The 13541-nt window shown below is 51.4% G+C and overlaps 1 protein-coding gene across 1 annotated transcript in view; it reads left to right on the forward strand.

Annotated features, from left to right (window-relative positions):
• Positions 1-3558: 3558 nt before the first annotated feature.
• LRFN2 (leucine rich repeat and fibronectin type III domain containing 2) overlaps positions 3559-13541 on the forward strand; it is a 183194-nt gene continuing 173211 nt past the window's right edge. Inside the window, exon 1 of the mRNA XM_037843731.1 lies at positions 3559-3613. The gene's annotated coding sequence lies outside the window, so the exon portion shown is untranslated. The remainder of the gene's footprint in view (positions 3614-13541) is intronic.

Below are 13541 nucleotides of genomic sequence, written 5' to 3' on the forward strand. Positions count from 1 at the left end.
TAAGCCTAACTCTGCAAATAAATTCATCACCCTCTCCCTGACGTGGGACAGGACCCCCAAGATGAATGAGCCTTCCTGGCAACGTGGAACATGGATTCTGGGAATGAGCCCGACCTGGCACTGAAGGATTGAGAATGCTTTTTGACCAAAAGGGGGAAAAGAAAGGCAACAAAATAAGGTTTTAGTGGCTAAGAGAATTCAAATAGAGTCAGGAGGTTGTCCTGGATGTTACTCCTATGCAAACTTCACCTATATATACCAAATAACCACAGTATGATAGGCCTAAGTCAACAGTAGACCCCAAAACCTTAAAGAGTGCCCGGATCCCTATCTGAGACTCTATAATGGTTTCAGTCACTAAGTTTATTCATCAGAAACTTAGATCCTTCAGAGAGCTCCTATGCCAGCTAAGGCCCCAAATCCAGAGGCAATAGCCTCCTCAAGAGCATCAACTAGATGTGCCCCCTTTGCTCACAAAGTTGATGCCTCTTTTCAACATGAATAGGTTAGGGTGGTCACTGCCTAGACATCCCTGAAGATTGGTAAAGTGATTGAACTAGAGGAAGGGGTAGCAACAGACAAGACGTAATTTAACAAAGGATTATGAATACTTAATATTTATCTAATTTTCTTTTTCTTAGTTGCTAGGGTATTAGAATAGCTAGAAGGAAAGAATCGAAATGGTGGAACTGTAACCCATAGCATCCTTTGAAATTTGTTCTATAGCTACTTGTTAAATGGTAATTTGAAAGCTATACTTTTGTATATATGTTGTATTTCACAATAAGAAAATAGCTGAAACTATGGTATTATAACTCACAATAACTTTGAAAATTTTCTATATATCTACTTGTTAAATCATACTTTGAAAGATGTTATCTTTTTGCATCTGTTATATTTCATAATAAGGAAATAACTGAAACTGTGGAATTGTAACCTATAATATTCTTTGAAATTTGCTCTCTAACTACCTGTTAAATTGCTCTTGGAAAGTTGTCACTTTTTATGTATATATGTTATATGCTACAATAAAAAAATGATCAGGACTCACCTCTTCATGGAATATCCACATCCCTTCTCTGAGTTGGGAAAACTTTTGGATGGAGCAGGGATTGGTTCATCCTTCCAGTATCCCTGGGTTCCCTGGCCCCTCCCTCACACCATCCTGATACTTGACTAGTTTGGGGATGTGGTTCCATTTCTGCTCTGAGGCCAGCCTTGTTCTATCTCCGCAGTGGAGTCCAGTCCTCTCGGAGGTGACTGTGGAGTACAATCTGCTGCTCCCAGTCCTTGTGGGCTGCAAGGACTTGAACCCAGGCTGTAGTTCCTTCTTTCAGCCCTAATCTGAGTCCCTGGGAGCCCCCACATACAGGATGTAAAACTATAGGTAACCCAGAGGAAGACACTCACTGTGCACTTCTCCCCCTCCTCCTCCCTGCCCCTTCCTCCTTACTTCATATCCTCCCATTTCTCCTGGCCATCTCCTTCTGCTCACTTCTTCCTTCTTCTTTCCTCTCCTTCCCTTTTCTCTTCCCCTTCTCTGTCTCCCATCCCGTTTCCATAAGGCTTTTCCTAAGTCAACTCACCTCTCCACAGAGCTAGCCCACCCTAATACACCTTGGGCTTCATCCTGGTCATGCCCTTCTTCCTCCAGGCTTTCCAGAACCCCTGCAAAGAAGGGTCTGTTTGTAGTGATTGCAGCACATCCATCTGACTGTTCCCCTGTGCACGGGGAGGGTGCCCAGCCCATGAGACAAAGGACCTAGGCTTCTGAAGATACGCACCCATCTATGTGCCTAGACTGAGAGGAGGCAGGGCCCAGGTTACAGATTTATTCAGTGGCACCAACCCTGGGCTGCAGAGACACATCCACATGCCACATGTGCCTATCTGGAGATATCCGGGAGAAGCACATGGGATGTGTTAGCTACCAGGAGAGAGAAGATGGATTGAGAACATTGAGTGGATTCCAGGGGCATCTGAAAATTTCAGTTCTTTCAGTGGGAAAGGTATATCGCCTCTTGGAGAATCCAGCAACACAGAGCCCACTCCCCAGGAACTGGTTACTGATACCCAGTTACAGACAGGATTCCCAGAGGAAGAAGACAAAGACTTTGGATTCTAAACCCACAGTCTGCTTTGAGCAGGAACCAACCTACCTACATGGGTTGGGCCAGTCGCTATACTCTTCTGAACTTCGGTTTCCTTATATGTCAAATGGGGTTGCTGGTTTGATCAAATAAACGAAGAGTTGCAAGGTTCTGTGCTAAGAGTTGGAGCCACTGCACGCCTCACAGATTCCTGTGATACACACGAAAAGTTTTAAGTGTGTGTGCGTGCACCAGGCGCTCATTTTTCGCTGATCCCCCTCTAGAGTGAGAGGATCAGAGCTGGAACCCAGACTGGGTGGGCGCGATCCCTCCAGCCCCCACTCCCAGCCCTAGGCCAGCGCGGCCGGGTTTTCCTCCAGCAGGCGGCGGCCTGCACACTGCACGGCGCGCTCCGCACGTGAGGCGGCAGCACCCGCGATGCTGCAGCGGTGTTGCGCGGGCCATTGGCTCGCCTTGCGCAGGGGCTGCCTGCGCCGCTGGACCGCCGAAGCCGCCCTCCCGGTTCCTGGGGCCCTCGGCCCACCGGTCGCCCTAGCCCACTCCGCCGCTCCGCGTGGGCCCCGCCGGGCCAGTCCCCTTCCTTCGCCAACCTCGCGCCACCTCCGCCGTGGCGGCGAATCCCGCTGGTTTCGGCAACGGTGTTGGTCCGCGCTGAAGGGGGTGGGTGCGCTGGACGGCGGGCCCGGCGGCGGGCTCGGAGGCTGGCTACCAGCTCTTGCAGCTCCGCCAGGCGCCACTAGGGGCTGCCGCGCCGGAGAGCTCAGCGGGGACAGTGCGCACCGCCGCCAGATTCCTGGCGCCTCAGGCCGCTGGGCTTTCTTCACCTCTGGCCCCGCGTTGCCTCCGCAGCCCGCCCGGCTCCCTCCCGGATTTGTGCGTGTGGTCGCTTGTGTGTGTGTGTGTGTGTGTGTGTGCGCCTTGGAGTGTTTGTGTTTGTGTGTGTCTCTATGTGTGCACTAGAGAGTGGTCCGGTGCGCGCGTGCGTGGGGGGCAGTATGCGCGCGGGGGAGTGTGTTTGTGTGTGTGCGTGTGGGTGTGGGTGTGAGTGCCTGGCTCCCTCTCGCTGAGACACATACACACACTCATACACACTCTTACACACAACCCGGCTGGCTCGTCTGAACTTGAAGACCCACATTCCCAGATGCCCGAGGTTCCTGGGAATGCCCAGGGCTCTGCGAACTGGAAAATCCTACCAGCATCTTCCTAGAGAGGGATTATCTCTCTTTCTTTTTTTTAAATGTGGAAGAGAACGAGAACAAGTTGTACCTCCAGCCCCCTTTCTTTTTGCTAAATGCCATGGATATAACTAAATAAGCCTCCCAAGGCTTTCCCCGCGTGGACGTCGGAGGCCACCATCTGCCTGCGTTCGTTGGAGCCGGAGGGCTTAGCTCAAGCCTGCCTCGGGCGGGGAAGGATGCGTGGCCGAGCCGGGGAGCCCAGGCGCCCCGCGGAGCCGGCCTCGGTGCCTCCCAGCAGGGGATAGATGCTGCCTTGCCCAGGTGAGTGATTGCTGCCGCGTCTCCGCGTTCCCGGGTGTCCGCGGGAGCTTGGCGCGGGGCTGAACGCACCGGAGGGAACAGGGAACTTTGCATCCCTTTCTTTTTTACTTAAGGACTCCCCTCGCCCGGGCCACGCTTGTGGATGCCCCTTCTCTTTTAGCCCATCCTTATCTCAGGAGATTTTGTTTTCTACCCTCCTCTCCCGATCCTGAAGGTGAAACTCTGGCGGGGAGCTGGTAGAGCGGATCCGTATGAGGCCGGAGAGCAGGAGGCAGAGAGGGGGAGCGAGGGGCAGATGGAACCGCGGAAAAGAGCAGAACTTTGCCGCCAGACCATTCTGTTGCATCTCCCCACAATGGCCAGAGCCATTGCTGGGGGTTGGATGGGGTTGCTGGGGGTTCCCTGTGCTCTGTGGCCTGGATAGGATGGGGTAAAGACGGGTGGGGAAGGGTTGCTTCGGCGAGGGACGGAAGTCATCCTTGCAGTTTGGGGAGGCAGGTGGGCAGACTCAGGGACCCTATCCTGGCCTGAGGCAGAAGGCACAGGGAGCAGGGGGATTGGGTGTGTGTGCAGCTGCGGGCGTCAGAATGGCATGATGAAGCAATATGGAAACTGGCATTAGCCATGCCAGGTTGGTAGGTCTCTGTCTCCCACCCAGACCTTCCCTGGTGCTCCAGCTGGCTTGGGCAGGGAGGATGGAGAGTGGTGGACAGCTTGGAAGCCAGCAGCGGTGCGTTGCCCTGCACAGACCCTCGGCGGGAGACATCCTGCCCATGTTCCCTGTCGGCTCAGTACAAAGGACATAGGCAGTGAGTTTGAGGGAGACAGACCCCGGGAAAGCCAGGGCTGGAGAAAGAGAGAGGAGGGAGCCTAAGCAGAGACCGCAGAGGGACTGAGCTAGGCAGACACCAAGTGCACCCAGAGACAGATGCAGACAGGCAGACAGGTAGCTGCAGGGAGGTTGCTTGTCAGAGCCCGCACTCTGAAGGGAAGTTACAGGCATGGCTGTAGATGTTGACCCTCTGCCCAGGCCACAGCAGCATGTATGTGTGTGTGTGTGTGTGTGTGTGTGTGTGTGTGCCCATGTGCACATGTTTGTTTCGGGGTGGTGGCAGTGGTGGTGGTGATACCGAGTGGGGAAGTGAGTCTGACTGATTGGCCTTGTGGGGCTGGGGGAGGGGAGGCCTCAGGAAATTGACACCCCCTCCCCCATGGGTGGGGAGGAGCAAACCTAGGGAGGAAACTGCTCTTCTCAGGGCTGTGAAGTTCCCAGGGACCAGGGAGAGAAATCCTAGGTGGGCTGCTGTATTTGGGTGGGGGACAGTTTGGAACACATGCTGGGGAGACCCAGGCGGGAGATTATGGGGAAACTGAGCAAAGGAACCCAGCCCTGGGGTGTGCCACCACCCTCTGCGAGGAGCTTATTACAGGCACACGCAGTGGAGCCCAGTGGGCTGTGGGACTTGCCTGCAGGGTACATTGGAGGTTGAAGGGATCAGGGTCGTGCAGGGAGGACTCGGAAGCTTGTGAGGGCCTGCACTTGGAGATGTCAGGCTCAGTGGACCACGCCAGCTGCCCTGCCCTTCCGCTGACGCTGGAATGCCGTCTTTCCCTTCTGACTCTGGCTGGGAATGCAGAGTTCCATCTCTCTCCTCCTGGCCATTTCACATGCTTCTGCTCAGGCCCCCTGCCCAGTCCTCAATTTAGTTTCTGGTCTAATTTCTGCCTAGGAATGTAATTACTTATCTTCCTGTCCTCACCCTGGGAAATACAAACAGCAAACTTGGCATTTCTGTTCCAGCCTCTGGCGGCGCTTCTCCGGGAGGTGGGCTCCCAGCTCCATCTCCTGTTGGGCTGCACAGGGTGCCTACCAGTGGCTGGGGGGCTCCAGCTCCCTGCTTCTCTGACATGCCAGTTCTTTTCCCAGGTCCAAAATGTGAGGAGCTGGAGAATCTTGTTTCCAGGAGGCAAGATTGGAGAGGAAAAGGAGGATGGATGAGATGGGAAATGCAGATGGGGTGAATGGAGCCAAAGTCCTGATCTGGCTAGAGCATTCTGGTCTCTAAGTGTCAGGCTTGCCAGGCTTCTCCAACCTATGGGGCAGAGTGGGAACTGCTCTCTCTCTTTTTTGTTGGGGAAGAAGTCCTCGGGTTTCCAAGCCTCTCTGGCCTGGGGTCTGTCTGCTCAGGACCCTTTGAGAAGTGAAGTTGGAATTAGAATTGTTTTCAGAAAGTCTCCCATCCTAAGGTGGAGGTGAGCACAATTATTGATGTCTAGGGAGCTCCCAGTCTGATGGGGGAGGCTACTAGACTTAAAACAGAGATTTAGAGCAAACAGTAATCAGAGATGGCCAAGTGAAATTGGAGCCTGGATAAAAACAACAACCATTTGGGCATTTTGTGATTTTTCTTTGAGCAGAGGTGGAGTTTTAGGGTCAAATTTTATATGAAGAAACAGAGTTGTGATATAATGGAATGGAGCCTAGACTTGGAGGGCCTCAAATTCTGGCCCTGCCACATCTTTGTTAATTAATCCCTTGACCCTTCTTTTCTCATCTGATGAAATGAAATATGACTTGTCTTACAGATGTGTTATGACTTGATGTTTGTCCTGGAGGTCCCCAGAACCCTTTTCAGATCTGAGGGAGTGTTTGGGAGGAGGGTAGGAGAGAAGGAGAGGCCCTTAGAGACATGGAAGATAGTGCCCCAGTCTCCCCCCAGTCAGGGAGCTCCAGGAGGGATTGAAGTCACCACTCTTAGGCTGATCAATAAAAGACTCCAGGAAGCCCTCCAGAAAACTTTGGGAATTGGTATTCAGAGAAACAAATTTTACCTCTGGGGCTGTGCACCTGCTTCCCTCCCCTCTTCTCTCTCTTGTTTGCTTTGGATTTTTACGGCCATGCACATTTGCTCAGGAAGTGGGGGCTCTGTGTTTTACAAGTGTTGTCTGTCACCCTTTCCTATCTGAGGCTTGAGTATGAAATATCCCCCAGAACCCGGTCCCCGCCTTCCCTGATTCCACCTCCTGCTGCCTCAGTGGTGGCCTCACAGGGAGGGTGTCAGGCCCAGGCCTCCTGAATGGACACATCTCCTCCTGGGGTCTGTGCAGTGACAGTGATTGGACCTGGGTCCTGTCTGCAGGGCTGGGCTGCACACCCAGTTGGCAAGAGGGGCTCAGACCCAGATAGTGTTTAGCAAATGCTTTAACAATGAACCAGTTGGAACAAGGGATGAGAAGGAGGTGTAACCATAATGGGCAAGCTTATAGAAAGGTGTTTTCAGGAAGAAGGAAGTCAGGTCTGGAAATGAGGATCAGAGGGAGTAGCCACGTTCCGCCTGCTTAGTGTGAGAGCAGTCAGGAGGGCTTCTTGGAGGAGGTGAGGATTTCAGGAAAAACAAAAGCCCAGAGAAAGCAGGTACTTTTTCTTTTGAATTCTCGGAGGTCATTGGGAGTTTGGGAAGTTTTAAGGGTGGGAGCACTGAAGAAATAGATTATATATTCTGAGAAATTTCTTAGGTCAACAGGACCAGGTCCTTCAAACAAATTAACAACTTCTTGATTGCATATTATGTGCCAGGCACAGTGCTAAGAGCTTCATAGTATTATCTCATTGGATTTTCACAATCCTGTGACATTGCCACTGTTACTATCTCTACTGCTACAAAAACTGAGGGTGAGAGAAGTTGGGTGCCTGCTCTGTAGCTAGTAGGTGGCAGAATTGTCACTCAAACCTCATGTCCACGTGGAGTCAAAGGCCACAGTCTTTACCTCTTTACCCAAAAGTGAGGTATGGTGGGCACCACCCAAGAGCACCTCTCTAAGACCTTGCTGGCCCCCTGGCCTGCCTGGGGAGGTGACTTCAGAGTCTCCATCAGGGCCCTGCTGACCCCAGCCTTCCCTGTGGTAAGCTCACGCTCACCTGTTTTGAAGATCCCATCAAACAATCTGCAGTTCTGCTCTAGAGAACGTGCTTCCAAGTGCCCTCTTGAAATTAGCCCTGTAGACGAGGCAGCAGGTGGTGCAGTGTAGTGAGCACTGGACTGAGAGTCGGGGAGACAGTTCCACCTCATGTGTGACTTGGGTGGGGGCATATCCCTGAGCTACCCCAAGGCCTGCTTCCTTATTTATGGAACAGGATGCTAGTGCCTCCCGGGTGGCTGGAAGGGCAGAGCATCTGTGCCAAGGCACTGTATAGATTGAACAAGCCCTTTAGAAGTCAGGGTTATATTTGTGACTCCTTCCTAATTCAGATGAAATCACTAAAATGTCAAATGTATGAAGTAAAGGTGGGCTTTAATGTATCAGTTTCATGCAGTACTCCAGGAAACCAGTAAGATAACAGGCCAGGCAGGTTGACAGTGCCTTCTGGAAAAGGCGGTGGTAAAGAACCTGCAGAAAAGGGGTAGTGTGGTCCAGATAATTGGGTATGGATGGTGGTGGGCAGCTAGGGAGGGGGACGTTGCCATATGTATCATTTCATTTTGTAATCAGGTGGCCATCATTGACGGAGGGCCCAGGAGCTGGGCTTTGAGGGGGTGGGTTGGGGGAGGTATTTTCCTTGGGTCAGTGTTTCTCAACCTTTTTTTCATTATCACCTCCTCTAAGAAGCTCTTTTGGACATTTTTTTTTCCTAACTGCCCCCATTCCCTGTGAAATTTTAATGCCACAGATATGCTGTGTATCTGTTTATATACAGTAGGTATATCTGAGCTCTGGACATATGAAGAGTAGGATCTTCCCCCATTTTTTCCTCCCAGGGGGTGATATCAGCTGTATTGAGGATGCATCACCTTAGGCTCACAGTCTAGGATTAGAGAAAGAGGTGGCTCAGTGAGGCAGGATCCAGGGGTTGGTGGATAGGACAGGGTCACCCTGATACCTTCTTGGGACATGCAGTGCCCCCTCACCTGGGAGCTCGTAAACAAGGCAAAACCTCCTCCAGACCTCCTGAATGGGGATCTCCATTTTATCAAGATGATGGTGGATGGAGGACAGGTTGGATCTCCTGCATTAGAGCACAAGGCTAGTCTCTGAACTGAAGGTCAAAAGAACAAACGTAAGAAGCCTTTGGCCTTGCTTCCGAGCAGCAGAAAGAGCAAGGTACCTTAGATTTGGACGGACTTGGGCCGCTTTTCTTGAGTATCCTCAAGGGCCAAGGCTAATAAAGACCAGACCAACCTGAGGGACAGTCTGGAGCTGTGGAGACAAGACTTAGGTGTTGAACTGGGTCGAGATGGATTAAGTCACAAAACTGTTCTTGTGATTCATCAGCCTGCTTGGGGTTGTCTGAAATAGAGCCTGGGTTTCCCTTGCAGCAGTCCCGTATTAACAGGTGAGACCTGAAACATGCGAGATTGCAAAATCCCAAAGGTGAGTTCGTTAGAGTTCAATTTATTATTGGCAATTTATTATTGACATGTCCCACATTAATTCACCAACCAGCAGGAGTGGAGTCACGCTCAATCTGTCCAGACAGCACCTGCAGAAGCAGAAAGCTGAGTGTCTCTCTCCACCGTTCTGCCCTCTGGGTTTTCTTCCGAGGCCATCTCCCCTCAATGTGTCCGCTCTTCTGCTATACTCGGTGTAGGCCAACATGGAGCTGTCTATGCCTCTTACCTTAACTCAGGTCTCTAAATAACTTCCTGGGGAGACAATATCTACTTGGTCCTCCCATCTCCCTTTCTCTCGACCCACTTCCTGTTCCTTTTCCCCAAGATCAACCCTCCCCCTCCTTATCTGTTCCCCTATTAAGGCAGCTTTAGTCAAATGCGTTAGGAGGGCTTATATATAGTTACATTATAGCTAATATTGTGGGCCCAGGGGTGCTCCTACTTCAGAGTTATAAACTGGGTCTTGCTGTTTCGTGGCTCTCTCTCATCCCCCAAAATGCGTGACCTGCTGTCACTCAGCCTGCAGGACTCGGAGAAGCTTGGGGAGTAAGCTGGGCCCAGACCGTGGCTTGGGGCTCACCACCTGATAAGAGGGATGTGGAGCCCCCAGGGATGATGGCAATGAGGGTGAAGGCACATCTGCCTTTCTGAGCCCCTGGAAACACCTAGAAATGACCATAAATATCGTACGATGAGGCCCTCCTTATCCTAAAAGGTATTGAAGATTTCTGGGTGGGCAAGGTAATTCCTTAACTCAATGTCCCATATAATGAAGCCACTTTAATATCCAGATGGGTCCTCCTGGGGCAGAGGATGGTTGACCACCTGGGGTCATGGAGGTGAAAGTTCAGAGGTCCCTGTACAGCACAAGGCGCCACAGGCTGGTCAGGGAATACTTGCTGGGGTGCTGGGGGAACCCAAATTAGTTCTTCTTATGGCTCTCCTGGGAACTTGCTGAGTGACTTTGGCCATTCCCTCTCCCTTTTGGCCCTCACCTGTGCAATAGGGCCTGTGCGCTGTCACAAGTCCTTTCCAGTTCAGGTATTTGATCCTTTTATCTATGAGTCCATGAACCAGCTTCAGAGCAAAGGTGCATCTGCTGAGCCATCCAGGCCCTGCAAGTGATCTGTTTGGGGTCCTCCTGCCTCTTTCTCATCCTGTTCTCCTGACAGGCAGCATTGACCTGATGCTTCTCTCTGCTTGACGCCCTCTGACTGTCGCTTAACCTTCCCCAAAGCAGTTACCGGGTTCAGTTTTGAATGACCAGGATCCCAGGGCTGCAGTCTGAATGGAAGCATCTCATTCCACACACCCCCCACTACAACATATGCATACACACATACACGCTCCTAGATACTCACACGTATGTGCACACACATTCACACATGCACACACATACTGCATCCCCCACACACATGCATACTCTCACACATCACACACTCACACACATCCACAAGTACACAGTATACATACACACACTTCTGCATACACCTACATACACACGTACACACGTACACACTCACACCTACGTACCCAAACACCTGCACACATACATGCATGTACTCCCACATCCCTCACACTCACACACGTACACTCTCACTCCTTTTGTCCACTGCCTTGGCGTCTCCCTCAGAGGTGTAGGTACGTGCCATCCAACCCCGCAGAACACTGTCCACTTTACGAAGAGCGTTTCTATACATGGTCTTTTAGAATTCCCGTAGCCTCTGAACTTAGTAGGGCAAGTATGAGTGAAAATTGGCTCAGATTTGAGCAAGCCCGTGCAGTTAGCAGAGTCAGGGTAAGAATTCCAGCCTTCTGAGCCCAGTCTGGAGGCTTCTCCATCACGGCAGAGTTGTCACAAGACTTTCTCATCCTTTATGGGGTTTACTCTGTAGAACAATCCTGGAGACAGGCAGGGTATATTTTGTCCCTGTTTTAAAGATGGGAGACTGAGGACCAGGGAGATTCATGCACTGTGGGTGACAGAGGCAGCACCGGAGCCCAGAACTGGTGGACTGTGGGCTCTGCGCTCTCGGCTGGGACGGAGACCTACTCCTTCAGTCCTGGCTCTCAGTCTGCTGGGAGCGTTTAGTCACATCAAACCTCAAGCAGATGAGGAATGCCTCCCCACGTCAGCCCCACAGCCACAATGCCAGCCCCGGTTCTGACTCCTTAGAATGTGGGAGAGGATGGGACTGCCTCTGTCCTCCTAAGGCTTGTTAGGGATTGCGGGATGTTCATGAACTCGTCCTAACTCATTGCACCATTTATGGTCTCAGCCCATCCCACATCTTGAGACCATTATTTCTGTACTTTGCTGCCTGCTATGGAAGTAGGGCTTTCTTTTATTTATTCTAAGGGGCCCCTTCTATCCCTTCAAGCTTTAAGATCCTGTGACCCTGATAGTTTAGGATTTGGTGATCAAGCCCATGCTCCTTCAGCCTTCTCTTTCGTGACTTGATAGGCAACTGTCCTAGCTTATTCCATTTAATTCAACAGGCTTTATTGACTGCCTACTCTGTGCCCCCCCAGCAGGCCAGATGCTGCCAAGATGAATCATCTCTCCATTTTGTGAATGCATGTAGGCCCTCCCTCTCATCTATCATTTGATTTATCTTGCTGAACTTTCTCTAGCCCTATGGACTCCAGGACTTGGGACAGTTGGGTGATGGCAGGGTGGTGGTGGTCTCCAGTTCTAGCTTGTTTCTAGTGCCCTTCCACACCTGCACAGATATGTGTGTGTGTGTGTTTATTTGTGCATAGTATTCATTGTGGAAGACTCAGCCGAAGGCCACACATGACTGCTTCATGTAAAGCAGATGGTGGTGGTGGTGGTGGTGGTGATGATGATGATGATGACCACTTGAGAAACAGGCTGTCAAGCTACTTTCCCAGATACCTGCTCACCCCCACCCTGCCACCAAGCTGCCATCTTACCATCTCACCCAAATATAACCTGATGGGATGAAGAGATTTGGGGGTCACAGTCCTAATTTAGGGGCAGCTGGCCCTGAAGGAATCACTTAATCTTCCTCCTAGTCTGAGTATTTGCATCACAGGGCCTGAGCTGGGAAGAAGGAGGATTAAGAGGAGAGACCCAAGAATAGACACAAATCCTAGACCCTCTTGTCCAGGGCCTTAGCTTCTAAGCACATGACAAAGGAAAGCCATTGCCTTGGGGGAGGAAGGTTTCCCAGGCCTCAGAAGGGCAGGAAGCTGGCTGGGGGCTGCTGGCTGTGGAAGAGCACAGGGGGTTGCAGGCAGGCAAGGCAAGCTTCTGCATTGAGACATCTTCATCTGATGGCGGAAGGCCCTTACCTTGTCCTCAGTAAGTTGGGTTCTAATGAGGAAGATAGGGCAGATAAACATGGTGCATTATTGGGGTTAGCTTAGGCACCAAAATACATGGATGCAGCATCCTTCTTAGGTGGGGAGCATGTGTGTGCCTGGAGTCCCCATTACTGAGGCTTGCACTGTGTTCTGTCTTCCTGGTTGTGTGAACTTGAGCGGGTCACTCTCTGTGTGCCTCGATTTCCTCATCTGCAAAACGGGGTTCTTATGAGTACTAAATTAACTACTGTATGTAAAAAGTGCTTGGAGTGGTGCCTGGTACATAGTGAACATGATATAAGTAGGAGTTATTAGTAGTAGTAGAAATAGTACTTGTATTTTCCTAAGCAGGGAAAGGACTCGCTTAACCAAAATTACTTGCAAACAACAACCCCTTAAATTGTACAGCAACTTGGGGAATTTCATAATATCCTCCATGTGATCTCATTTGACTCTCCCAACAATCCTCCCAGGCAGGCAGGGCAGGCATTTTGATTATGTCTATTTTACATGGAGGAGAAACTGAGGCACAGAGGCTAGTAGTGGTTCCTGGTCCAGTGGGGTTTTTTGGTACACCTCACAACCATGCTGTGATTCAGATGAGGGGCTGGGAAAGCTGGGGTGGAGGGTCTAGGGTGCAGATAGCTGATGTGTGCAGGACTGGATGTTCAACCCGGGCCTCATTAGTGTCGGGTTCTGATCACTGGGGAAATAAACCACAAGTGGTTCTCCCACACCTGGGAGGAAACTCATGTCACATTCCAGGCTTGTGTGCGTAGGCTGGGTCTACACAGCATGGCTTGAGGGAAAGTGGGCTGCATCTACACGCACAGCAGGTCAGTGGTTGACTCTCTGGGCCAGGCCATATGCAGATCCTTTTGAAACCCTACTGTATGTCCTGCAGTGGGGGTGGGTGGGACTGTCTTGGGGGCGAGGAGGGAGGATGAAAGGGTTAGAAGCTGGATGAGGGAATCTTCTGTCAAGGAAGGAAGTGCCTGATTCAGCCTGGCCTGGTATGTGGGGAACAGGCGAGAAAGTGCCATCCCCTGGGCCACAATCCCCATAACCCCACAACACCCTTTCCCCAGGACTGCTCCTGGTGGTGGGAAGATGGGCCTCCGGGATCTTTTGGTCTGAAGGCACTGAGGCAACAAAATGAGCACGTTGAGCCAGGACACCGTGGGGTGCTGTGGGGTGGGGAAGACTTC

Source organism: Choloepus didactylus, chromosome 7 (genome assembly GCF_015220235.1).
Source record: "Choloepus didactylus isolate mChoDid1 chromosome 7, mChoDid1.pri, whole genome shotgun sequence".
NCBI lineage: Eukaryota > Metazoa > Chordata > Mammalia > Pilosa > Megalonychidae > Choloepus > Choloepus didactylus.